This window comes from Schistocerca cancellata, chromosome 2 (assembly GCF_023864275.1).
Source record: "Schistocerca cancellata isolate TAMUIC-IGC-003103 chromosome 2, iqSchCanc2.1, whole genome shotgun sequence".
NCBI lineage: Eukaryota > Metazoa > Arthropoda > Insecta > Orthoptera > Acrididae > Schistocerca > Schistocerca cancellata.
Genome location: NC_064627.1, coordinates 761,796,959 through 761,823,316, shown reverse-complemented (window position 1 = coordinate 761,823,316; position 26,358 = coordinate 761,796,959). Strand labels below are relative to the sequence as shown.

Here is a 26,358-nt window from a genome sequence, read left to right as displayed (position 1 = left end):
CCGCCGGCGCTCGACCGCCGCGGGCCGATATTGCGGCGGCAGGCATAACTTTGCTTTCATCTGGCTGCCTCCCGGCTTTATTTCGTCTTTTTGTGCCTGCCAGGAATCCCGCGGCAGGCGGGCGCCGAATCCTAGTAACTAAAAGCTTTCCTTTCTCTTTTTTCCGCCTCCGCGAAGTGTCCTGCTGAGGTAAGTCCCACTGCCGCCCTCAGTATCACGGTTGAAGGTTCAGAAATTCACGACAGTTAATTGTTCGTTCTAAATGGTGAGAACGAAAAATATGAGGATATCGATGTGCGAAAAGTCGTCGTAGCGAATATCATTTATTCGAATTAAGTCGGGTGATGTTGAGGGAATTAGATTAGGAAATGAGACACTTAAAGTAGTAAAGGAGTTTTGCTATTTGGGGAGCAAAATAACTGATCATGGTCGAAGTAGAGGGGATATAAAATGTAGACTGGCAATAGCAAGTGAAGCGTTTCTGAAGAAGAGAAATTTGTTAACATCGAGTATAGATTTAAATGTCAGGAAGTCGTTTCTGAACGTATTTGTATCGAGTGTAGCCATGTATGGAAGTTAAACGTAGCCGATAAATACACTCCTGGAAATTGAAATAAGAACACCGTGAATTCATTGTCTCAGGAAGGGGAAACTTTATTGACACATTCCTGGGGTCAGATACATCACATGATCACACTGACAGAACCACAGGCACATAGACACAGGCAACAGAGCATGCACAATGTCGGCACTAGTACAGTGTATATCCACCTTTCGCAGCAATGCAGGCTGCTATTCTCCCATGGAGACGATCGTAGAGATGCTGGATGTAGTCCTGTGGAACGGCTTGCCATGCCATTTCCACCTGGCTCCTCAGTTGGACCAGCGTTCGTACTGGACGTGCAGACCGCGTGAGACGACGCTTCATCCAGTCCCAAACATGCTCAATGGGGGACAGATCCGGAGATCTTGCTGGCCAGGGTAGTTGACTTACACCTTCTAGAGCACGCTGGGTGGCACGGGATACATGCGGACGTGCATTGTCCTGTTGGAACAGCAAGTTCCCTTGCCGGTCTAGGAATGGTAGAACGATGGGTTCGATGACGGTTTTGATGTACCGTGCACTATTCAGTGTCCCCTCGACGATCACCAGTGGTGTACGGCCAGTGTAGGAGATCGCTCCCCACACCATGATGCCGGGTGTTGGCCCTGTGTGCCTCGGTCGTATGCAGTCCTGATTGTGGCGCTCACCTGCACGGCGCCAAACACGCATACGACCATCATTGGCACCAAGGCAGAAGCGACTCTCATCGCCGAAGACGACACGTCTCCATTCGTCCCTCCATTCACGCCTGTCGCGACACCACTGGAGGCGGGCTGCACGATGTTGGGGCGTGAGCGGAAGACGGCCTAACGGTGTGCGGGACCGTAGCCCAGCTTCATGGAGATGGTTGCGAATGGTCCTCGCCGATACCCCAGGAGCAACAGTGTCCCTAATTTGCTGGGAAGTGGCGGTGCGGTCCCCTACGGCACTGCGTAGGATCCTACGGTCTTGGCGTGCATCCGTGCGTCGCTGCGGTCCGGTCCCAGGTCGACGGGCACGTGCACCTTCCGCCGACCACTGGCGACAACATCGATGTACTGTGGAGACCTCACGCCCCACGTGTTGAGCAATTCGGCGGTACGTTCACCCGGCCTCCCGCATGCCCACTATACGCCCTCGCTCAAAGTCCGTCAACTGCACATACGGTTCACGTCCACGCTGTCGCGGCATGCTACCAGTGTTAAAGACTGCGATGGAGCTCCGTATGCCACGGCAAACTGGCTGACACTGACGGCGGCGGTGCACAAATGCTGCGCAGCTAGCGCCATTCGACGGCCAACACCGCGGTGCCTGGTGTGTCCGCTGTGCCGTGCGTGTGATCATTGCTTGTACAGCCCTCTCGCAGTGTCCGGAGCAAGTATGGTGGGTCTGACACACCGGTGTCAATGTGTTCTTTTTTCCATTTCCAGGAGTGTAGTTTAGACAAGAAGAGAATAGAAGCTTTCGAAATGTGGTGCCACAGAACAATGCTGAAGATTAGATAGGTATATCACATAACTAATGAGGAGGTATTGAATAGAATAGGGGAGAAGAGGAGCTTGTGGCACAACTTGACTAGAAGAAGGGATCGGTTGGTAGGACATGTTCTGATACATCGAGGGGTCACCTATTTAGTACTGGAGGGCAGCGTGGAGGGTAAAAATCGTAGAGGGAGACCAAGAGATGAATACACTAAGCAGATTCAGAAGGATGTAGGCTGCAGTAGGTACTGGGAGATGAAGAAGCTTGCACAGGATAGAGTAGTATGGAGAGCTGTATCAAACCAGTCTCAGGACTGAAGACCACAACAACAACAACAACTGTTTAGAGGCACAAAACGCGTGGGTGTTTTCAGGTCGTTACTAAATGCAAAGTAGTAGGAGGTCGAGTTGATAGGAGTTGAAGGAGTCCAGGTTGCAATAATATGCGGTACGGCACACTGTTAGAGAAAGGATTATTATTCGAGAAACACATAGTACAATGAAAATTACTCATCTTCAGTAGTTTGTAGGACTGCAGCTACGGCTATAACTAACACAACTTATTGTCAGGGACTAAGCCTGATGAGCCCTCCTCAGAGAATCAATGCAAACAGAAAGGGCTGAGGGCCGATTATGAAAGTGTGTCTGCCTAGGTTGAAATCTAGCTACGGAGTGAACGAGGCACACCCCAGTTCCTTCGAGCATCACAGCCCGCTAGGGGTGCGCTGTGCTCGGCAAACGACGGGCTGCCAACCTTGTGTTGGCGCGGCGTTGTAGTAGTATCTATTCAAAAATGGTTCAAATGGCTCTGAGCACTATGAGACTTAACTACTGAGGTCATCAGTCCCCTAGAACTTAGAAATACTTAAACCTAACTAACCGAAGGACATCACACACATCCATGCCCGAGGCAGGATTCGAACCTGCGACCGTAGCGGTCACGCGGTTCCAAACTGACGCGCTTAGAACCGCACGGCCACACCGGCCGGCAGTAGTATCTGTGGCAATGATACTACATCAGTCACCCACTTCTGCTTCTCTTTTTAAAAACATACAAATTATAAGGTGACTCAGAAGAACGACACGTCTACAAGGGCCGGCCGCGGTGGTCTCGCGGTTCTAGGCGCTACAGTCTGGAACTGCGCGACCGCTACGGTCGCAGGTTCGAATCCTGCCTCGGCCATGGATGTGTGTGATGTCCATAGGTTAGTTAGGTTTAAGTAATTCTAAGTTCTAGGGGACTGATGACCACAGATAAGTCCCATAGTGCTCAGAGCCATTTGAACCAACGTGTACAAGGCATGACCAAAAACATACACAGTATTGACAAGATGACCACTCTGCAATTGGTTTTTCATTTTACTTTTTTGTATTTATGGTACCTGAAGTTCAAAATACAAATATCAGTCAACCACGGCGTTTCGATGCAACTCTAAAAATTCTATATACACCCGTCTTTGAAGTTTTTCGACCATAGGCCAAAGCTGGGTCGTTATTTCGACAAACAGCGTGGCAGCACGGCAGGGTGCTCGCCTGAGCTGTCGGACGTATGCGATCTACGAGGATTTTCGTGATGCGTAAAATACGTAAAGACGGAAAAAATTTAATTTGTACTCTTTTCTAATTTTAACAGTCTTGATAAATAATGTTTTATGAAAGATCTGTAATTGAGAATTTCCGTTTGCAATTAAAACTAGACTTTTGTGTCAGACGCAATTAGAAACAAGAAGACGTCTATTTTTCATAAAAATGACAATTAGATGTGTTAAATAGCATATATTTGATGAGACACAAGGAAATTACAGACACTGACTGAGAGCAGCCATTGATTTAAATCAATGGTGAAAGTTGAAAACGTGTGCCAGACTGGGAATCGAACCCAGATCTCCTGCTTACAACGCAGATGTGCTGAACACTGCACCATCCAGACACAGTGGTCGTCGCAATTGTACGGACTACCCTAGCAGGCCTTCAGTCACATTCAAATTCGCATTTATCTACACACTACAAATGGACAATAAATAGTTTGGACAAGAAGAGAATAGAAGTTTTCGAAATGTGGTGCTACAGAAAATGCTGCAGATTAGATGGGCAGATCACGTAACTAATCAGGAGGTACTGAATAGAATTGGGGAGAAGAGGAGTTTGTGGCACAACTCGACAAGAAGAAGGGACCGGTTGGTAGGACATGTTCTGAGGCATCAAGGGATCACCTATTTAGTATTGGAGGGCAGCGTGGAGGGTAAAAATCGTAGAGGGAGACCAAGAGATGAATACACTAAGCATATTCAGAAGGATGTAGGTTGCAGTAAGTACTGGGAGATGAAGTTTGCACAGGGTAGAGTAGCTTGGAGAGCTACATGGAACCAGTCTCAGGACTGAAGACGACAACGACAACAACAACAACAACAACAACAACAACAACAATAAATATACTAACCCTTGCCTATTATCCTCATTATTCGTAGCAATTCGCCGATTCACGTAAGAGTTGGAGCCTCGTGTGCATCTGCACTGGAGATATCATTGGTCGACTAGCTTTAGTTATAAAGGCAGTCCCACATAAAACTGAGACGCCTTATATCCGAAATTCAAGTAACAATGAACTAATTCAAAAATACTAAATAATAGCAACGTTAAGGAACATATAGTTACCTGTTTCTGAGAGATTCTGGAAGTGGTATCCACGGGCATCCAGGAATCATTGACTTCGTGTAGTGATATTGCCAACAACATGGTGTAATTCTGCAGGTGTGATGATGTTAATTTTTCTAGTTAGCTCCGTGCGAGGATTCTCTGCGTGCAATTTGCTTTCTAGAGTACTCCATAAATAAAAATCACTCGACGTTAATTATGGGAACCGTGGGGCCCAGAGGCCTCTATTGACAATTCTGGCTTCAGGGAACACATTGGTGATGTGGCCATACTTTGGTTTGATGTGTGAGCGGTTGTCCCACCTTGTTGGAATATTGCATACAGCTTCTCTGCCTCTGTTACCTCTGCATAGAAAGAGTCACAGATTTTCAGATATCTAGCACCGTTTAACATGTAACTGAAAAATATGGGGCCAATAAAGCGCATGCTGGACAACGCACACCAAACATCTATCTTCTCTGAGTGGGGAGGTTCTTTATGTAGCACATGTTGGTTGTCCTGAGACAAGTATTTGCAATTCTGGGAGTTTCCAGAATGAGATTTTCACTCAGCAGCGGAGTGTGCGCTGATATGAAACTTCCTGGCAGATTAAAACTGTGTGCCGGTCCGAGACTCGAACTCGGGACCTCTGCCTTTCGCGGGCAAGTGCTCTGCCAACTGAGCCAACCAAGCATGACCCACGATCCGTCCTCACAGCTTCAATTCTGCCAGTACCTCGTCTCCTACCTTCCAAACTTCACAGAAGCTGTGAGGACGGGTCGTGAGTCGTGCTTGGGTAGCTCAGTTGGTAGAACACTTGCCAGCGAAAGGCAGAGGTCCAGAGTTCGAGTCTCGGTCCGGCACACAGTTTTAATCTGCCAGGAAGTTTCTGGGAGTTTACGTAACCTGACAAAAGAAACCACGCCTCGTCTGACATGAAAAAAAGTAGTTCATGTTAACGGCCAGTTACGCTAATGAACTCTTTTTTTCCTGATCCTGAAATTTCAACTCTTGCACCACACTCATACAATAGGCTTTTAATTTCATATCTTTTAGTACACGATGACAGTATGTGCGAGATACACCAACCTGCTGCGGGAATTTTTCGTAATATCCATTAGAATCCTGCCTATAGTTTCAGGGGTCCTCACTGACGATCGCCTTTTCCTCTGGATGTTCTAAGCGGATCCTACAGACCTCCATTTCTTGTATAGATCTTGAATAGTGCTGGTCGTGAGTGGTTTCCTACCAGCATACTTCGCTTGAAATATATCTTTACATTCCTTGATGTAGCCTGCCTTTATATAACATTCCACAATATCATTTCGCTGTTCTAATGCAAACGGCCCCATCCTGTAACAACTCAACAATACGAGCTTCTCACAACTGACGCACGAACTCACACTTGCAATGAGCTTTCCCATAAAATGCAGTGCAACCAAATTTTGAGACAGTGTTGCTACTTCAGGAGCAACTCGACTAGAGATGATTAACCGCTACGTAAGGCCTATCAGCTGTGATCATAATACGACTGCGTTTTTTTTTTTAATTTCCATTTGACTGTTCTTCTTTTATTTTCTTGAAATCTTTGTGCTTTTTGCTAAGCGATTAATAATTTTGTTTTGAGTGCACCCTCCACACACAAACACACACACACACACACACATACACACACACACACACACCGCTAGCAATCATCTAGACGCTGTCTGTGGCCAGCACTGAATAAGACAGGGCGGACCAGTTTCCTGGCCACGGAGTTTTGTGAGGTGGATTTTTTTTCCTTGTGCTGTCATATGACGCAACTACAATCAGTGTATGCACTGTTGACATCCCTCCACACCATCAACGATAAATTCAGACTCGTTGTTTCGGCCCAGAAATCATAGTCTCTTTCTTTTGGAAACGTAAAGGGATTCGCCTCACACAATTTTTGCCCCCGGGATAAAGAATCAATAGTGTGCGGTTCTGTGGAACTCTAAAAAAACTACAGAGTGCGATGCAGGACAAAAGAAGACGAATGTTAAAGAATCCAGTGTGCTTCTTCCACCACAATCCATGTCCCCGCACAGCCAACGCCAAAAAGACAGCTTTCGGATTCCTTCGTTTGGGACATCGTTAACCATCCCGGTCACAGACCTTACCTGGACCGCTCAGATTTTCAGCTTTTCATCTCTCTCAAATTGTTTGCAGGTGGAAAAAAGTCTCCTGTCGACGACGTGACGGAGATAGTCCTTAAACATGGCACCACACCGGCGGCGGGAAACATTTTTGACGGAGGGATCAGAACGTTCTTCACACGGTTCACTAAGTGCTTTGACAACGAAGGCGACTTGCATCTGTGTTTTTATAAGTTTTTCATAAATATACTGATTTTTCGATTTCCAAACAACTTGTAGACATGCCTTGTGCACGTTGGTCCCGGCATATTCCACGATAAAAAAGACAAGCGGTCAGAAGTCGTGACAGCCAGTCGAATAAAACACAGGACGGTGAACCATTCAATGTAGTGCATGTCACAGGAAAATCGAGTTACTGCTTACCATACTTAATAGATACTGCTGTATCAGATCTACGAAGAAACTTGCGGATATACTATTTGTACAGACCAAGGGGCCCGCACGCTGGGATTGTGAGGAATGATGAAGCCGACAGGGTGCATTGTCATGATACAAATAATATCGTCTCCGAAACGTTCCTCTACTGTACGTAGTACACAGTACTGTAGAACGTGTTCAAATTCTCTACTGAGCGTTTTCTTAGCCGCAAAAAAGAGGACCACACCCTAACCACGCAAACACATCCACAATGTAACACTACCTCCTTTGCAGTTCACTGTTGGCAATACACATGAAGGCACACAACGTTCTCCAGCCATTCGCCAAATTCAAACCCTTCCACTGGAATGTCACAGGGTACAGTGCGATTATTCACTCCAAATCACTCGTTTCCAGTCATCCGTGTCCAGTGGTATCGCTCTTTACACCACCTCAAGCCTCGTTCAGCACTGATTACAGAGACAAGTTGCTTATGTGGAGCTGTTCGACCATTGCAAACAATCATCGTGATGATTAGGCCGCTAGGAGGACTTTTCAAGTCACGAGTGGTTCCTCATGCTGATTTCGTGCGATTTTTTACAATCACTGTCCGCAATGTTCGATACCTCTGGTTATTCTTTTACGTTTCCACTTCACAATCACAGTCGACGTGAGCAGCTTTAGAAGTGTTTAAACCTCTCTGACAACTTTGTTACGCAGGTAACACCCGACGACTAGTACACCTTCGAAGTCAGTGAGCTCTCCTGACCAACCACTCTGTTGTTACTGCTTCTTCACCAATGACACAACACTGCCCACCTCTTTTATACTGTCTCTCGTGAGACAGAGTTGTCAGTTCCGCATTATATAGTATTGTGAAGATCGTTTTATCGGATAGTGTATTACAATTGTGGAGCATCATCTTACAAGAACATCGACAGCATAAATTAACAGTGAGTTCCATATGGCTTCAGATGTGAGATGCTGCAAGAACAATGTGGACTATCAACGGCAAATTGGACAAAAGACTACATATGGAGTGATGCCATTCACAAGAAGTAATACAGCTTACTATCTGCTAAAAAGGCGGGTTACAATAACTCAATTTCTATCAGTAAAATGTTTATTTGTAGGATTTTTCCAATTTTTTTATTTAATGTTTACTGTGTCTATACAAGTTGACTACACGTGTTAGCATGACAGCGAACTAATATACCTCCATACGATACTGAAATGCCGTGAAAATAAAATTACGCCTTCACGCACATACGAGCTGTTAACAGCTGTCAGGCAGAAGAGTAGAGCTATTTTTGAAAATATGCCGTGAGGAGCTGAAAGAAAAAAAACAGCTTTTAGAAAGGTTGCGAGTTTCCTCCACGTAGGCTGACGCGGATATCTTGCGCACAGTGTTATCACCCTAGATCGATTGTCAGATACTTTTAGACTTAACGTGTTACCAGCAACGACATAACTAAGAAACATCTCGCTCAGGTCTGGACGGGCAGCAAAAGGAATCTGATCTGTCCTCCTCGGCCTCACAAGTCGCATCGCTATTTACTTAGAGTGAGTCTCAAAACTGTGAAGAGCTGCAATCAGAGGCCGAATCACTGTGCGCTCTGGCGCTAGTTCCGAAAGAGATACGCCAATGTAGCGCTGCGCATCCCGTATCGATAGCAGCAGGTATTAATATGGCTGAGTCGCAAAAACAGCAATAAACGACTGCGGCAACCCGAATAATGGGGTTACACAGTCCTATATTACCTGCTTCATTTGTTAGGTTGCTGTTTCGCACGCACTTTAGTTTTTGCCCACAGCATCCGTCGCGCTGAATTCGTGGTTTTCATTAAGTACTTGCTTGACTCCGAAGTAGATAATATTGCTAGTTTTTCTACGTGTTCTTCTCGATAACGCAACGGTAGCTGGAATATAGCACGCGAACAATGCAGGATGGAGACGTTTAATGAATTGTTTGTATGTCAAAGACAAAGAAAATGTTATATACTCATATCAGTCGAAAACTGCTAAAAGATCGAATATCAAACGGCAAGTAACCTGTGGTTGAAACAAGTTATACACAACTGGTGTGAGGAGTAGTTGGGGGGTGGTGAAGTTCGCATTGATACTCGCTAAATATCCGGTCATCAGTGAAGATACACAGTGATACTGAATTTAAAACCAAACAGAAAAGTGATTTTTTATTCGCCGTCTATTACAAGGTATGTTTTTTTTATTTATTTATTTGTGACAGATTAAAACGTTTGCTTGTGTATATACACGATCATTATTATGACCATTTGCTGTTGCTGAATAATCGCCGCTTGATATATACATAGCAGCTAAACAACTGAGAATCAGTCATTTAAATGGTGCTACATATACACAAATTTCTGTGGTCATAATGTCTGCCCTACTGGAAGTAGGGGTGATGGAGGGTAGACACAGTAAACACAGGGATCCAGTATCCCGAGAACTGGCTTACATCCTGTGCAAACTGCAGGCGTTGTAAGTGCTTTATAAATATTTTTCCAGCTATTTTAGGGATACATCAACCGGTTTGACATGTTACATCACCTTTTTGTAAAGTCTCTGCCTCCTGAAAGAAGACACTGATCATGTATGACTGATTCGTCACTACAACGCTCAAGAGCGCCTTCCACATTAAGAATAGTTTCTATAAAATACGTAAATATTGAACTTAGCGATTCTATCCACCTGCTTTGACTGATGGTACCATCAAAATGGCGCACATAAACCATTCATCAAAATTAGAGATTTTTCTTTTTTCAGCGTCCGATTGGTTGGGGAAATGTGTTGAGCAACGAAAATTGAAATTACTATATTTACAACATTAACTACAGCTTCCACCTGCTTCTCTACATGGTGTGCCAGCTTTACAATACCCTCGTCATAGAAAGCAGCCGTCTGTGATTTGCGTCAATTCTTTGTGCTGGTATGCAACTTCTTGTCTGCGTCAATGCTGTCCTCATAGACAGCGGCTCACGTGAGCAAACAGATGAAAATCAGAAGGAGCCAAGTCCGGACTGTACGGTGGGTGATCAAACACTCCGATCGAAAACGCTGCAGGGGCATTTTTGCTGTAGATACAGTGTGTGGCCGAGCACTCTCATGAAGAAGAACAATGCCTGATGATTACATTCCACTTCGCTTGTTCTGAATTGTTCTGTGTATACGATTTTTTCGAATCGCCTGATCTACTGTCTTACCACACCATCGGTTGACACTCGCTTCCTTCTCCGATCTCTTGCATCATGAACGTCTGTATATATTGCTCAGAAGTTCCTGCACAACTGCCGCACTGCGCTGTCGTACCTGACAGTTACGTTATGTGGGATCCATGAAATCAGACTAAACACTTCACCATCAAGAAATCGAATGACAGCACGCACTTCATACTTGGCGGGAGACACTATTGCTCTCGGCATCTTAATGTGCTCACTGTGCGCTCAGAACCGGAAAGTGCGATGTTACGGTGATCGATGGGCATACTAAAGACACTGCGCAACACATCTGCGCAATGCTACAAAGGATTTTCACTGCGGTTTTTATCTCGCGACCAATCATACCTTGGAAAAAAAATAGCCCTCGTACAATATGCACCACAACAAGAATTATAGTTATCTTATTCACTGACTTCGCCAACTCTCAATTGAATCATCACCTTTGAAAATAACTTTGACCTCGGACTAGTTTGTAGATGAATATGTCTCAACACTCTAGATTTTGTGGTCACATTCGTTGGCTTCGCCAACACACAAGCAGACTGTTACCTTCCAACGTAACCTAGACATGGGGCTACGTTCCAAATAATAATATGCAGAGACGGATATGGAAAGTGTTACCCCATGAAGCAGCAGTCCAATATTTACCAATCTTTGTGAAAATGTTCATTATGCAACAGATATTAAATGATTAAATTTTCATTCCATTCGGAACTGATGTCTTTCATCGTCATCACCGTGAGATGCAATCACTATGAGTACAAAATACACTAATGCATCCATTGTTTCATAAAAGCAAACAGCCTCTGAACGTCACATTGTGGGATTTACATGCCTAAATCACTGGCTGCGTCAGCTAATGAAGATCACTGTTTGGAGGCTGGTATGAAAGCATACGTTTGCTCATCGCATATAAGACATGTTCTGTAGGTGACAAATCAGGCGACTGCGCTGTGATCTGCAGATTGCGTTATCTCGCTGGAACAGGCCATTCTGTGTCCTAGTGACAGCAGGGTCTACCATTCATGTCACATACTGGCGAACAATCAACGTCCCTTCAACAGTTAAGAAATTAGTCCAAAAGCGTCTAGTTCCAGGAGTTGAAGAGGCATGCTTCCTGCGACATTTCACGAGGTTGCCTACGGACCTGCTGGTGTATATCTGACCACCATAAAAGGATGCAAGACTCATTGCTGAACACCACATAATCCCACTTAATGTCCCAGTCTGTGGCATAGTGTTAGTAGTAAACCACGCATGACAATTCGACATCTGAACCCAGCTTCCAGATCTATTTTAAATAGAGCAAAATGTTCATCATCGACTGTGCTATTATAATTTCCAAAGTTGCAGTTTTCACCTTGATTCCTTTTCAAGTGATTAAGGTGCTAAAAACGTAGCAGTTGTCAATATTAAATAAAATATTTAAAAAGGATATGGGCCTATATGGGTTTCACATGTTTTAATAATGTCGACAATTCCTTTGTTTTCAATACCTTTGGCAACTGACAATGACTAAAGGTTGCAAATTGCCGTTGTGAAAATTATAATAAACTGGCCCTTTTTACATGGCTTCAATTGTGTATGAATGTGACACAGATATGGAATACAACTCTTCCTTCCCTCTCTGTGTCAGCCTCTTCCTCCCTCTATGTTTCCATCTCATCGTTCCACATCTATCAGTCGTCTTCTCGTCCTCACTCCTCTCTTCATCTCCTCGTCCCCCTCTTTGTAAATTTCCTTCGGCCTCTCTCTCAGACTGTATCTTCCTCCCCCCTGCCCCTTTCTCTTTCCACCTCCGCCTCCCCCTCTTCATTTCCAATTGCCCCTTACCCCTATATACCAACCTGCCTCATGCATTTTCCCTTCCTCCTCCTCCTCCTCCTCTCTCTCTCTCTCTCTCTCTCTCTCTCTCTCTCTCTCTCTCTCTCTCTCTCTAACTCCCTCTCCACTCATCTAATCTGCCTTCAACCACACTCATCAGCATGTGTAGCCCTTACAATACAGTTCCCTAAGCAGGCCAGTACTACTGCCACAACATGACTGCCATGCACGGCAGTCTACACACCAGGAGCTTGAAAATCATTTATTTGCCTCTGACGTAAAGTCTGCCATGCAAAGCAGGTCGATAAGACAGGCTTATACTGCTCAAATATACCATGCTTATCATGAAGGGCACTCTATATGTTAGGGCCCAGAAAACCAATTCTTTCTCTCACATGTAGGCTGCCCTCACAAGCAGGTTGATTTGGCAGACCAGTATTGTTCCCATACAACATGCCTGTTGTTCAGGGCAGCATATTCTCAGGGGCTGACGTTTTACTCCTATTGGATGTAAGAGGTCATAATCATTACACTGCTGATACTGCTGAGGCCCACTGTTTTTTTGCGACATTTGGCAGAAATCGATCCATTTGTTGGGGAGGAGATCACAAACAGACACATATACACTCTGCTATATATATATATATATATATATATATATATATATATATATATATATGACAGATAGTACAGTGGCGAGCAGGATGTCATTCAACAAATTCAGCAAGGCTGTAATCACAAAACAAATACAATTGTATTCCATAAATGTGTTCTGAACACTCTGACTGTAATTCTGTGACTGGCACCCAGCTCTTGTCATTGGTCTATTGCGTAGAGCCAGTGGAACAATATTACTTTCTTCTCATGATGTAGTCCTTCTGCAAGAAGCTGTGCCTATTGCCCTTGCCACATTGTCACCCTGAATCCATCTTGTCACCACTCATTTGGAGTTGTTGTACTACTGTCTGCTGTCTATGCTATCTGAGCTCCAGTGACCCTCATGTCAGTGATTTCACCATTCTTTATCTCTAAAAGATAGTGAGAAGCTGCACTCTCATGTCCTCTAGGCTTTCTGTGTTGAGCCCTTTCTTTGCTATCTCCCAGTAAAGTTAGGCACAACCAATAATTATCAAATACTCATACCATTCTCTCTGCAGGAATGGCTTTCTTCGGTACTGAAAGCACTGAGAATAAGCTCAATTAAGGATGAAAGTTTAATCAACATATCTGACACATATGGACACTGATGAGTCGAACATGGGGCTTGATGAAGAACAACTTAACCCCGCACAGACAACAAGCAATACTGTTTATTAGTAATGTAAATTCCCTCTTCTCTGTACTATATCATTCATTAATAAGAACACAAATAGTGTGGACCACAAGGTGAGACGACAATCTCTGAACACAGCGACAGTAACAAGCTGATTTGCCAAATTCTGGATTGTCCGAGCATTGGGAGGCCAAGTCTCAGGGTAGGAAGGACAAAGATCGCTGCGGCTCCAAGTAGCTCTGATTACATGTGCATAGCTCATGGATCGAAGGCGATCCCTGGCAGATGAGCCGCTGAGTATGGCTGCTATAAAGCCCAAAGTGTGCATCGAGCGAATGCTCAGAAGTTGAGCACAAGTACCAACAGATGGGATGTTGCGTGTGGCCAGCATAAAGCAAGGAGCATGGACTGAGCAAATGCTTGGATGTTGAGCATGAGGTCTGATCGATGTGCCACTGGCTGTGGCTGGTGAAAAGCCAAGAACATGCACAGGGAAAATGCTGTCTGCTAGTCATTAAGTGACTTCTTAAACAGGCAGGCAGAAGGATAAGCAAGTGGAGCACGTGAACTGGATGAAACCTGTTGCCATGATTGCAGTGCCACAGTTGTTGATACACATGCTGCTGGCAGAGAGGTTGGTGCCTCTCGTGGCGGCTGCAGAAGACAACAAGTTCACATTTTTTGGTCGTAATGGTCCATGTGCTGGCCAGTAAGGATTACCAGCTGGTTCCAGAGGACAAGTGGAGCATGGCAACTAACTACAACAGGTGTCTGTCTGTTAACTGTATTGGTAGGCTTTAGCAGGGACATAGCAGAAATACTGGATTACAGCTTTGGTAGCATTCGGTCAAGGTGTTCGTAGTGCAACACTATATTTATGTGAAATAGAAAGAAAGTAAATATAAATGTACGTCAGAAGGCTTTTGTGGATATTGTCATGCTTGTGAAGACTGAACAGTTGTTGGTATACATCATATTCCTCTTCAGCAATTCGTGGATATCAGTGAAGTCTTGAATAAAGTCTCAGCAGAAGGATCAAAACATCAAGCAGTGAAGAAGTTTCCGGGGTAATACCAACAACCCAGAAAATTTTACGATCAAAATAAAAAATGTCAGTTTTCTTTTCTATCTCTTCAAGTCCCATAACATCACTACCACATGAGTCAACGACGACTTTCGATATCGGTAGTTCAATCCACCCAAAAGAAACAAAACAGTCCACAAAGCACAATGCTGATCACCCACCACTGGCATCTTCTCCTCACATCTAGCTGCCGCTTTTGTTGATCCACTATGCTTTGCAGGTCAATTTTACAATAACACTGCTAAACAAATTTTCAATTTTTATTATTTAAAGAAAATAAAGTAGACGTTCTTCATACATTTACACGCACTGAACACGAATATCAAGGTTAAAGTTGTCTCCTAGCTCAGTGTTACAAGTAAGTAAGTTGTTTACGTTCTACAGTCAAACATATGGGCCTTATAAGAGCTACATGCAAAGACCCTGTGACAGGGATTCCTCTGCCGTAAGTGACTGAGGTGGACACTTCCAGTACACTTTGGCACCTCTGTTTCACACCAGCACTATCCTACAAGTGAGCATTTTCGAATGCAGACTAGATTTTAATCGTTATTTGTTACGGCTGTGGTTTCTTGCGCTGCATTAGTTCTATTGTTACTGGAACCAGTGTCGTGGTGACTGTATCTGAGGTGAAGAGTTGAAACTGAAAAATTGTGTTGTTGCGTATGTGTACGCTTTCACAGAAATGCAACACACCTATAATAAAATACCTGCTAAGCTTTGAGACTTTCAAGAAGGCAACCACTGAATAAATCAGTGAGCCGGCCGGTGTGGCCGTGCGGTTCTAGACGCTTCAGTCTGGAATCGCGTGACCGCTACGGTCGCAGGTTCGAATCCTGCCTCGGGCATGGATGTGTGTGTGATGTCCTTAGGTTAGTTAGGTTTAAGTAGTTCTAAGTTCTAGGGGACTGATGACCACAGATGTTAAGTCCCATAGTGCGCAGAGCCATTTGAACCATTTTTTTTTAATAAAGCAGTGAAACAAGCATGGCCTTCTATTTCAGGTTTCGAGTTGGAGACCAAGATAAATCGTAGGCTCCACATGTGTGTTGCAACGCATGTTCATCCACAATGAATGCTTGGATGCATGAAAAAAAAAAAAAAAAAAAAAAAACATCTCCACGAAGTTTGGTGTGCCTGCTATTTGGCGTGAACACGCAAATCATCCATCAAATTGCTAGTTTTGTGTGGTGCCTCCCTTGAGAAAAGGAGTCAATACCAAAAGGAAGAGGCTGGTCAACACTCTGATTTGGTTCAAATGGCTCTGAGCACTATGGGACTCAACTTCTGAGGTCATTAGTCCCCTAGAACTTAGAACTAGTTAAACCTAACTAACCTAAGGACATCACAAACACCCATGCCCGAGGCAGGATTCGAACCTGCGACCGTAGCGGTCTTGCGGTTCCGGACTGCAGCGCCTTTAACCGCACGGCCACTTCGGCCGGCAACACTCTGACTTCCCATCTATTATCAGCCCTGTGGTCGAAGGACTGCCAGTTTCTGTTCCCGCACATGTGCCACCATCAAGCAATGATAGCGATGGTGCTAACAGACGCGTACAACCATTGACACTGACCTTACATTTACACCATCGTCGTCTTCTGGAGAAGCACACAAAATTACACAGTGTGGACTCAGTGATCTGATTAGGGAGTTCGATCTTCCAAAGCGTAAAGCCGAACTCTTGCTCTCACGACTGCAGTAGTAGAATCTCTCACAAAAACGACTTGATTGTCTTTTCAGTACTGACGGCGGCATTAAATTCTGCAGTGACATTGACGACTTGTTGGGAGACCTGAACATTACCTACAAACAAGACGAGTGGAGACTCTTTACAGCCTTCTCAAAAATAACCCTGAAGGCAGTAATAAAAGACCATCCACACCTATCGCATATGCCGCCTTAGCTAAAAGAAGGTATACCATGTTGAAAGCCAATGCAAATTGTGTTAATTACAGTAAGCATGAATGAATGGTGTGTGATTTCAAACTCACTGCGGTACTGTTGGGTTTGCAAAAGAGTTATACTAAGTACTGCATCTACCTCGTGAGACAGACAGTCGTACAAGAGAAAAACCTATACACACAAGGAATGACCTTCACGAACAGTTCTTGCGCCGGGGTCAAAAAGTATTGGTGAACAACCTCTAGTGAATCCGAACAAAATTGTTCTGCAGTCATTGTACATTAAGTTGGGACTCTTGACAGCATTTGTTAAGGCAGTGTAACGAATGAAGCAGCATTTCAGTACTTGTGTAAGAGCCGGCCGCTGTGGACGAGCGGTTCTAGGCGCTTCAGTCCGGAACCGCGCAACTGCTACGGTCGCAGGTTCGAATCCTGCCTCGGGCATTGATGTGTGTGATGTCCTTAGGTTAGTTAGGCTTAAGTAGTTCTAAGTTCTAGGGGACTGATGACCTCAGATGTTAAGTCCCATAGTGCTCAGGGCCATTTGAACCATTTGAACTTGTGTAAGAAGTTCTCACGATTCAGCAAGTGAAAATCAGAAAGGGGATATTCATTGGTCCACAGACACGCCAACTGTAGGTGGACACACACTTTGTGTGCATTCTAACCCCTCAACAGCTGCATGTGTTGCATTGTTTTCGTAACGTGACAACACGATTCTTGGGAAACGGGAGAGCCGTATATTACAGGGACCTTGTGGACTAATTCATTCATGCTTATACGCCCTCTAAGGTATACCTACAATGATAAACGCATGTGCTACTGCGCACATTATTGTGTACTGTGTTTTTTATGACGTAACAATTATCTGTTGGGCGATCCATAGATGGACATGGCCATGTGCACAAGACGCCTTTTGATTTTAAATGGTTTATTTATGACAAAATTTTATATAATGTGCTACATTTTATCTGCATGACAACTTGTCGTGAGGTTCAGCTCAAAAGGAACACATTTTATAATAAAAACTTATGCAGACCTGAAGCTGCTAAGAAAGTCTTCCGAAACAGGTTATATACAAATAAAGAAAATTTTTATGCTATCTTGGGTTTACAAAGTTTTTATCGTGGTTATAAGGTCATTGACTGCAGCATGACCCTAAAGATGCACATCCTTCGCTCCCACCTCCATGCGTTCCCGGAGAACGGTGGTGCGTTCAGTGATGAGCTTGGCGAGAGTTCCCACGAGTACATTTCCTACATGGGCCAGAGGTACACAGGACGGTAGATTACTGCTACACAGGCCGATTCCTGATGGATGCAACAGAGAAGTTCTCCATACACCACCCAAAAGAGGAATGCAGTGAAACGGCGCAAATAAACTAGGTAAGTTCAGTTAATCTACACTACTGGCCATTAAAACTGCTACACCATGAAGATGACGTGCTACAGACGCGAAATTTAACCGACAGAAAGAAGATGCTGTGATATTCAAACGATTAGCTTTTCAGAGCATTCACACAAGGTTGGCGCCGGTGGCGACACATACAACGTGCTGACATGAGGAAAGTTTCCAGCCGATTTATCATACACAAACAGCAATTGACTGGCGTTGCCTCGTGAAACGTTGTGATGCCTCGTGTAAGAAGGAGAAATGCGTACCATCGCTTTTCCGACTTTGATAAAGGTCGGATTGTAGCCTATCGCGGCTGCAGTTTATCGTATCGCGACATTGCTGCTCGCGTTGGTTGAGATCCAATGACTGTTATCGGAATATGGAATCGGTGGGTTCAGGAGGGTAATACCGAACGCCGTGCTAGATCCCAACGGCCTCGTATCACTAGCAGTCGAGATGACAGGCATCTTATCCGCATGGCTGTAACGGATCGTCCAGCCACGTCTCGATCTCTGCGTCAACAGATGGGGACATTTGCAAGACAACAACCATCTGCACGAACAGTTCGACGACGTTTGCAGTAGCATGGACTATCAGCTCGGAGACCATGGCTGCGGTTACCCTTGACGCTGCATCACAGACAGGAGCGCCTGCGATGGTGTACTCAACGACGAACCTCGGTGCACGAATGGCAAAACGTCATTTTTTCGGATGAATCCAGGTTCTGTTTACAGCATCGTTTGGCGACATCGCGGAGAACGCACATTGGAAGCGTGTATTCGTCATCGCCATACTGGCGTATCACCCGGCGTGATGGTATGGGGTGCCATTGGTTACACGTCTCGGTCACCTCTTGTTCGCACTGACGGCACTTTGAACAGTGGACGTTACATTTCAGATGTGTTACGACCCGTGGCTCTACCCTTCATTCGATCCCTGAGAAACCCTACATTTCAGCCGGATAATGCACGACCGCATGTTGCAGGTCCTGTATGGGCCTTTCTGGATACAGAAAATGTTCGACTGCTGCCCTGGCCAGCACGTGCTCCAGATCTCTCACCAACTGAAAACGTCTGGTCAATGGTGGCCATGCCACTGGCTCGTCACAATACGCCAGTAACTACTCTTGATGAAACTTGAAACTTCCTGGCAGATTAAAACTGCGTGCCCGACCGAGACTCGAACTCGGGACCTTGATGAACTGTGGTATCGTGTTGAAGGTGCATGGGCACCTGTACCTGTAAACGCCATCCAAGCTCTGTTTGACTCAATGCCCATACGTATCAAGGCCGTTATTACGGCCAGAGGTGGTTGTTCCGGGTACTGATTTCTCAGGATGTATGAACCCAAATTGCGTGAAAATGTAATCACATGTCAGTTCTAGTATAATATATTTTGTCCAATGAATGCCTGTTTATCATCTGCATTTATTCTTGGTGTAGCAATTTTAATGGCCAGTAGTGTATATACCATATTGGTTACAGTAGCAATATATGTGAAACGTCCCTCTTTACTTATAACCCTGGGCTAGGCGACAATTTCAACCGTGATTTTCGAGTCCAGCTCAACGAAATCTATAAAGACCTTCTATTTCGGTTTCCGCAAAAAAAAAAAAAGAAAAAAAAATCCACTTTGGATCAATGTGGCATAAAAGACGAAAATCAAGATAAAGATGTCATGTTGAAAAAATGTTTTTTGTGCTCGGTATTCTGAGCTTCACAGTAGGTACCCTTATTTAGAGGCTACATTTGGCTCGCGACCTGTTCTTTTTCCGGAGGCTGCCTCCTTTACGTGAGGACGTTAGTTTCCTCTGCTCGCCTGCCCGTGCCTCTTCACGACGCTTTAATTGGATCCAGTCTCTCTCGACGTCAGCCTAAGGTGGCGGCGCTGCCTTATTGCTCTGTTAGCAGGTCGCCCTTCCCCACACTTGAGTGTACCTCGCCCACCCACGCGGCTATTTATTGGCCTCGGAGCAAAACTCCAACAGCAGAAAGCAAACAGAAAATATAATTTACGGTTCAATTAAATGTCTATTGCCAGGTTTGCCAATTGTACACGCAGGTAATATGCCACTGGGACCTTTTGAATCATCAACGCCGAGCTGACTGATTACTGAGGTTCTTCACCAGGGACTAATCTGTGCTCCGACTTTTAATCATGATTTCCAAATGTAATGATCTCGGAATACCTAAATTAATGCAACAATGCACCGCCTTTCTCGTAGTGTCTGCTAATAACACGCACAGGTGTAAGGGCAATGTGTATTACATGACCGCACTTAAGAGGATCTACCTACACGCGAGAAGTATGATCATGTCTATCATGTAGGAAAATGTATATTTCCGTGCTGCAAAAATTTTCAGGAGGAATTTTCAAGGCCTGAAGCCTGTTACTAACGAATCCCATAATATCATACCCGAACAAGTTTTTTTCCGTGGCAATCGCCAACTTTTGCCTCGATGGATACATATTGTTCATTTTTCCTGACTTATTAAAAAATATGTAATCGAGGACTTACTGTTTTTGGACTTATGATCACTCTTCAAAAATCACATGAGGAGGATCGAAGTTCAAAAGTCAGAAGAGAATGAGGTATACTTGGAAACGGCCTATAGTCACGAGACGAGAAGATTCCAGCTCGATTACATCATGATGAGACAAACATTCCGAATTCAGATAGTGGATTATAAACCGTACCCAGGAGCAGATATAGATTCGGATCACAATTTCTAATGATGAAGAGCAGACTGAGGTCTAGGGGAACCATCAGGAAGAATCTATATGGAAAGACGTGGGACGCTAAATTAATTAGGAACGATGAGGTGCGTTTGAGTTCCCTAAGGCTATAGATGTTCTAATAACGAATACGACAGTAGGCAGTGCAGTTGAAGAGAAATGGAAATATGTAGAAAGGGTAATCACAGAAACTAGACGGGCAAGTATAGGTACAAGGGAGGTAACTACGAAGAAACTTTCGGTAACAGAAATAATACTATAACTGAGCGACGAAAGAGGGAAGTACAGAAATGCGTAGTGGCAGGTAGAAACACAGCAGTATATATCACTTAGGAATGAAATAAATAGGAAGTGGAGGGAAGTAAAGCGCAATGGATGCAGGAAAAACGTTAAGAAATGGAAAAATAAATGGTCGTCGAAAGGACAGATTCACCATACAGAAAAGTCAAAATAAACTTCAACATTAAAATCAAAGGCGTTAACATTAAGAGGGAAACAGTAATTCCATTGTTAAATCCAGAGGATAGATCTGACAGAAGTAAAGAACACAATGAAGGCCGCTATTAGGACAAGGAACTGCGATGACGTGATAGAAGAAAAAATAGGAACCGATATCGAAGATATGAGTGATTCAGTATTAGAATAGGAGTTTTACAGATCTTTGGAAAGTATGTGATCAAACAAGGCGGAAGGCATATATAACACTCATTCGAAATTTCTGAAATCACTGTGGAAGTGGCAACCAAACGATTACTGAAGTTGGTGTGTAGAATCAATGATACTGGAGACTTATCACCAAACTTCGTATAAATATTATCCACACGATTCCCAAGGTAGTAACAGCAGATAAGTGCAAAGACTAATAGCTCATGCAACACAGTACTAACAAGAATAATATACAGAAGAATGGAAAAGAAAATTGAGGATCTGTTATATGACGATCAGTTTGGCCTCTGGAAAGGTAAAGACATCGGAGACACAGATCTGACGCACTCGGTAAGGACCCAAGAGTTAAGAAAACTTAAGGCACATTCATAGGATCTGTCGACCTAAAAAAAGCGCTCGAGAATGTAAAATGGCGTAAGACAAAATTATAGGGATGGATGCGCAATATACAACATGCACAGAAACCAAGAGCTATTAACGAAGTGCTAGGATTAAAAACTGGGTAACGTACGGAAGCAGTATTTCACCCCTTCTGTTCAATCTACACATAGCAGAGTTAACAAGGGAAATAAAAAGAGAGGTTCAGGATTGGGATTAAAAGTTCAGTGGGAAAGAATATCAATGATAAGATTCGGTGATAAAAATCCTCTGTGAAAGTGAAGAAGACCTACAGGATTTCTTGCATGGAATTAACAGTCTAACAGGACTGACGATAAATAGAAGGAAGACAAAAGTAATGAAGAGTAGCAATGATAAGATTAGCGATAAACTTAGCATCAGCATTGGTGACCACGAAGTAGATGAAGTGAAGGAATTATTCTACGCTGGAAGCAAAATGACATATGAGGGTCGAAGCAAAGAGGACATAAAAAGCAGGCGAACTGAGGCAAAGAGGGCATTGCTGGTCAAAAGAAGTCTACTGTAGCGGTTTAAGACAGTTTATTTAGGCAGACACTTACGTTCCTACAGCAGCAACGGACAACACAGCGTTTGATCGTATATTGTTTTATGAACTATTAACGAGAAGCGACTTATTTTGATTTACCTGTGTGCTTTGTACATTAAATTTTTAAATTTATTGCTTGTTTTTGTGTTTACTACAAACAGCCCCGTGTTTTAATAACGGTTAGAATTATGCCGTCTTTCGTATGGGTAGGGTCACCGATTGCTGAGTCTGGATGTGAGGTGAATTGGTGATCCTTCGCACACAGCTACATGCAGGCTGGCTTTGTTCCCTCATCTTTAGGCGGCCACCAGTGGGGATCACTGTCGGGGACCGGACGTAGGACCGAAGCGATCTCCAGCACTTCCCATGTGTCCTCTGATACTTTCGCTACTGTGACCACGCTAGTTACTGCCCGCATTGACGAGAACGGTGGTCGAGTGGGAGGTCGTTTCAAAGTGTGGCTAGTAGCGAAAGACTTTTCGAGGGGCCAATCGAAAGGTCTCCCTGTTCGTCTGACAAACAGGGTTCAGGGCCAGTATGGGCGTGATAAAGGTGCTGAAACCGAGGCAGTTGTTTGTCCTGCTTCAAAGGAAGCATCCAAGATACAGGCATTCAGAGAGCGTGGAATTAATGGCAGCTGTGAGGTATCTCCAACGTTAGACACCTTGTGGAACCTCTTAGGGATACGGCAGCTAAGGAGGTAAAGAAGTCTCCTGTGTACAGACTGGGAAGTGGGTTCGTCCCAGATGAGAAGATATGAAACGGGTACTTCCGGATGCAGTGAAGAGAACAGGATTCTACCAACTGCAGATGGTAGCTTATATTGGTACAAATGACGTGTGCCACTCTGGATCGGAAGAGATTCTCTCTGGTTTCGCGCAACTATGTGAAGTGATGAAGACTGCCAGTCTTGCTTGTCAGACAAATACAGAGCTCATAATCTCTAGCATCATCGTTAGTACTGATCGAGGATTTCAATTCAAGATGTTTTTAATAGCTTACACAACGAAACTCTGTCTCTAAATCTGGCAGAAAATCAAAAGATATTCTGGTCGGATGTAAAGTACAACAGCGACAAGACACAAGCTACACTTTCACTGCATGATAGCCACGGCATATTAGCAAATGACAACGCCATTACAGCGAAGTTACTAAACACGAACTTCTGAAATTCCTTCACCGAAGAAGACGAAGTAAATATTCCATAATTCGAATCAAGAACAGCTGACAACATGAGCAACTTGGAAGTAGATACCCTCGATGTAGCGAAACAGATTACAATAATAATTGTATATCAATTAGCTTCCTTTCAGATTGTGTCCATATAATAGCTCCATACTTGGCAGTAATTAAAAAACCGCTCGCTTGAAGAATGATCCGACCTAAAGACTGGAAAGCTGCACAGGGCGCACCAATACTGAAGAAAGGAGATAGAAGTAATCCGCTGAACTACATACTCGAATCACTGATATCGATTTGCAGTAGGATTTTGGAACATATGCTGTTTTCGATCATCATGAATTATCTTGAAGAAAACGACTCAGAAAATATTGTTCTTATGAAACACAAAAGTTCTTTATCCACATTAATTACTGAGTGCTATCGACAGAGGATCTAAACTAGAATCCATATTTCTAGGTTTCCAGGACGCTTTTGACACCGGTACTCGCAACTGACTTTTCCCATTTGTGCGACTGGATTCGTGATTTCCTGTCACAAAGATCACACTACGTAGTAACTGACGGCAAGTCAACGACTAAAAGAGTGTTTCAGGCCCTCTGCTGTTCCTAATCTATATAAACGATTCAGGAGACATCCTGAGCAGCCCTCTTAGGAGGTTTGTCGATGATGCTGTTATTTACAGTCTAGTAAAGTAATCAGAAGAGAAAAACCATTTGCAAAATGATTCAGAGGAGATACCTGTATGACGCGGAAAGTGGAAATTGACTCTAAATAATGAAAAGTGTGAGGTCATCCACACGAATAATAAAATAAATCCGTTAAAGTCCGTCTGATTAGCTGGGTGGTAACGTGCTTCCCTCCCATACATTGGGCCTTGGTTCGACTCCCGGCCGGGTCGGAGATTTTCTCCATTCGGGGACTGGGTTTTGTGTTGACCTCATCATCATTTCATCCTCACCATCGATCGCAAGTCGACCAATGTGGCGCCGACTGAAATAAGACCTGCACTAGGCGGCCGAATCCGACTGGGTCCTCCTGGTCAACAATGGCATACGATCATTTCATTTCTTTTTCAATCTGTTAAGCTTTGGTTATGAGATAAACCACAGAAATCTAAAGGCTGTCAATTCAAATAAATAAGTAGGATTACAATTGCTAATCATGATTAATTTAAATTGGAACTATGGCATAGATAATGTTCAGGGGAAGGCGAAGAAGAAACTACGTATTATTGGCAGAACACTTGGAGGACACAACAGATCTACTAAAGAGACTGATTCCATTGCGTTTGTCCTTCGTTGCTACGCGGAATGAAATCCTTACCATGTAGGACTGACGGAAGACATCAAAAAAAGTTCAAAGAAGGGCAGCTCGTTTTGTATTATCACGAAGTAGAGGAGAAAGTGCCACGGATATGATACACACGAAATTTAAATCACCAGCTTTCTCTTCCGAATGTGAAAATATTTTCCTGAAGCGCACTTAAAAATGGAGAAATGATTATCGTAATAAAGTAAGAGAAATTAGAGTTCGCACGGAAAGATTTGTGTGTTAGTTTTGCCGGCCGCTGTGGCCGAGCGGTTCTAGGGGCTTCAGTCCGGAACCGTGTTGCTGCTACGGTCGCAGGTTCGAATCCTGCCTCGGGCATGGATGTGTGTGGTGTCCTTAGGTTGGTTAGGTTTAAGTAGTTCTAAGTCTAGGGGACTGATGACCTCAGATGTTAAGTCCCATAGTGCTTAGAGCCAATTTTTTTTTAGTTTTTCATGCGCTCTGTTTGAAAGTGGAACGGTAGAGAAATAATCTGAACGCGGTTCTATGAACCATCCGCAAGGAACTTAACTGTGCATTGTACCGTAATAATCGAGATGAAGTATATGTAGACTGATATCGAACATTCTCCTTAATTTGAGGGATAGATAGCTGAGAATTTACGTTCGGGGCACAGCACTGTACGGTAAAGAATCATGGACTATGGGAAAACCGGAACAGAAGAAAATTGAAGCGTTTTGGATAAGGTGTCGTAGAAGAATGTTGAAAATTAGGTGGGATGATATGGTAAGGAATGAGAATCGTTGGTGAAGGAGGATATGGAGAACACCGACAAAAAGAGAAAACAGGATGATACGACATGTGTTGAGACCTCAAGCAACAATTTGTGTGATACTAAAGAGAGTTACAATGGCGAAAAAAATTGAAAGGAAGACAGAGATTGAAATACTGCCAGAAAATAATTGATGTTCGGTGCAAGTGCTATTCTAAGATGAAGAGAAGAAGTCGTGTTGGGTCGCAATATGATAATCAGAGGACTGGTGTCGCAGTGAACAGCATCATTAGCAGGTAAAAATTTTGTCTTAAGTTTTCCATAATTTTTTCTCAGATAATAGGAGAAGAGAATGCCAGTTACCTACTCAAGTCTCTCAGTAGCGTAGAAAGAAGAGACCCATCGCTAGGAAGATGAGTCAGTCCGCTGCAATTCCGTTGCTGGTTTATTAAGCGCCCCTGATAATAATATAGTACTTTATGAGAAAGTAACTTCTCCTGCGTGCAAGTCAAATCATTTTATTCCTTATGTATATAAATGTCTGTACTTGTTGTCGTAGAGTACTTCATCATGTCATAAATACACTTGTAACTAAATTGTCACAGCTAGATTCACTGCTTTCTGTTAAGCATTAATGTCAAAATAGACCGAACGCATCAATAGGGCTGATAAACCATATTTGCTGTGTAAGTTTATCATGAAATAATTTCCCAGATCTAAAAATACATACGAGCTGACATTCTGCTTGCACTGTTTGTGCAAGTACAAGGATTTGCTTGAAAATTTGTCATGAAGTTTCACAGAAAATGTTACCTATCTTAACTTAATAATTT

General features: G+C 43.8%; 1 protein-coding gene and 1 non-coding gene across 2 annotated transcripts in view; both read right to left on the bottom strand.

The window, feature by feature from the left end:
- Positions 1–26,358, bottom strand: part of LOC126158330 (probable inactive tRNA-specific adenosine deaminase-like protein 3) — a 526,880-nt gene that overhangs the window by 181,185 nt on the left and 319,337 nt on the right. The window lies entirely within an intron of this gene.
- On the bottom strand, positions 3,922–3,994 carry Trnat-ugu (transfer RNA threonine (anticodon UGU)). The gene has a single exon. It is a non-coding gene; the product is annotated as a tRNA-Thr (tRNA).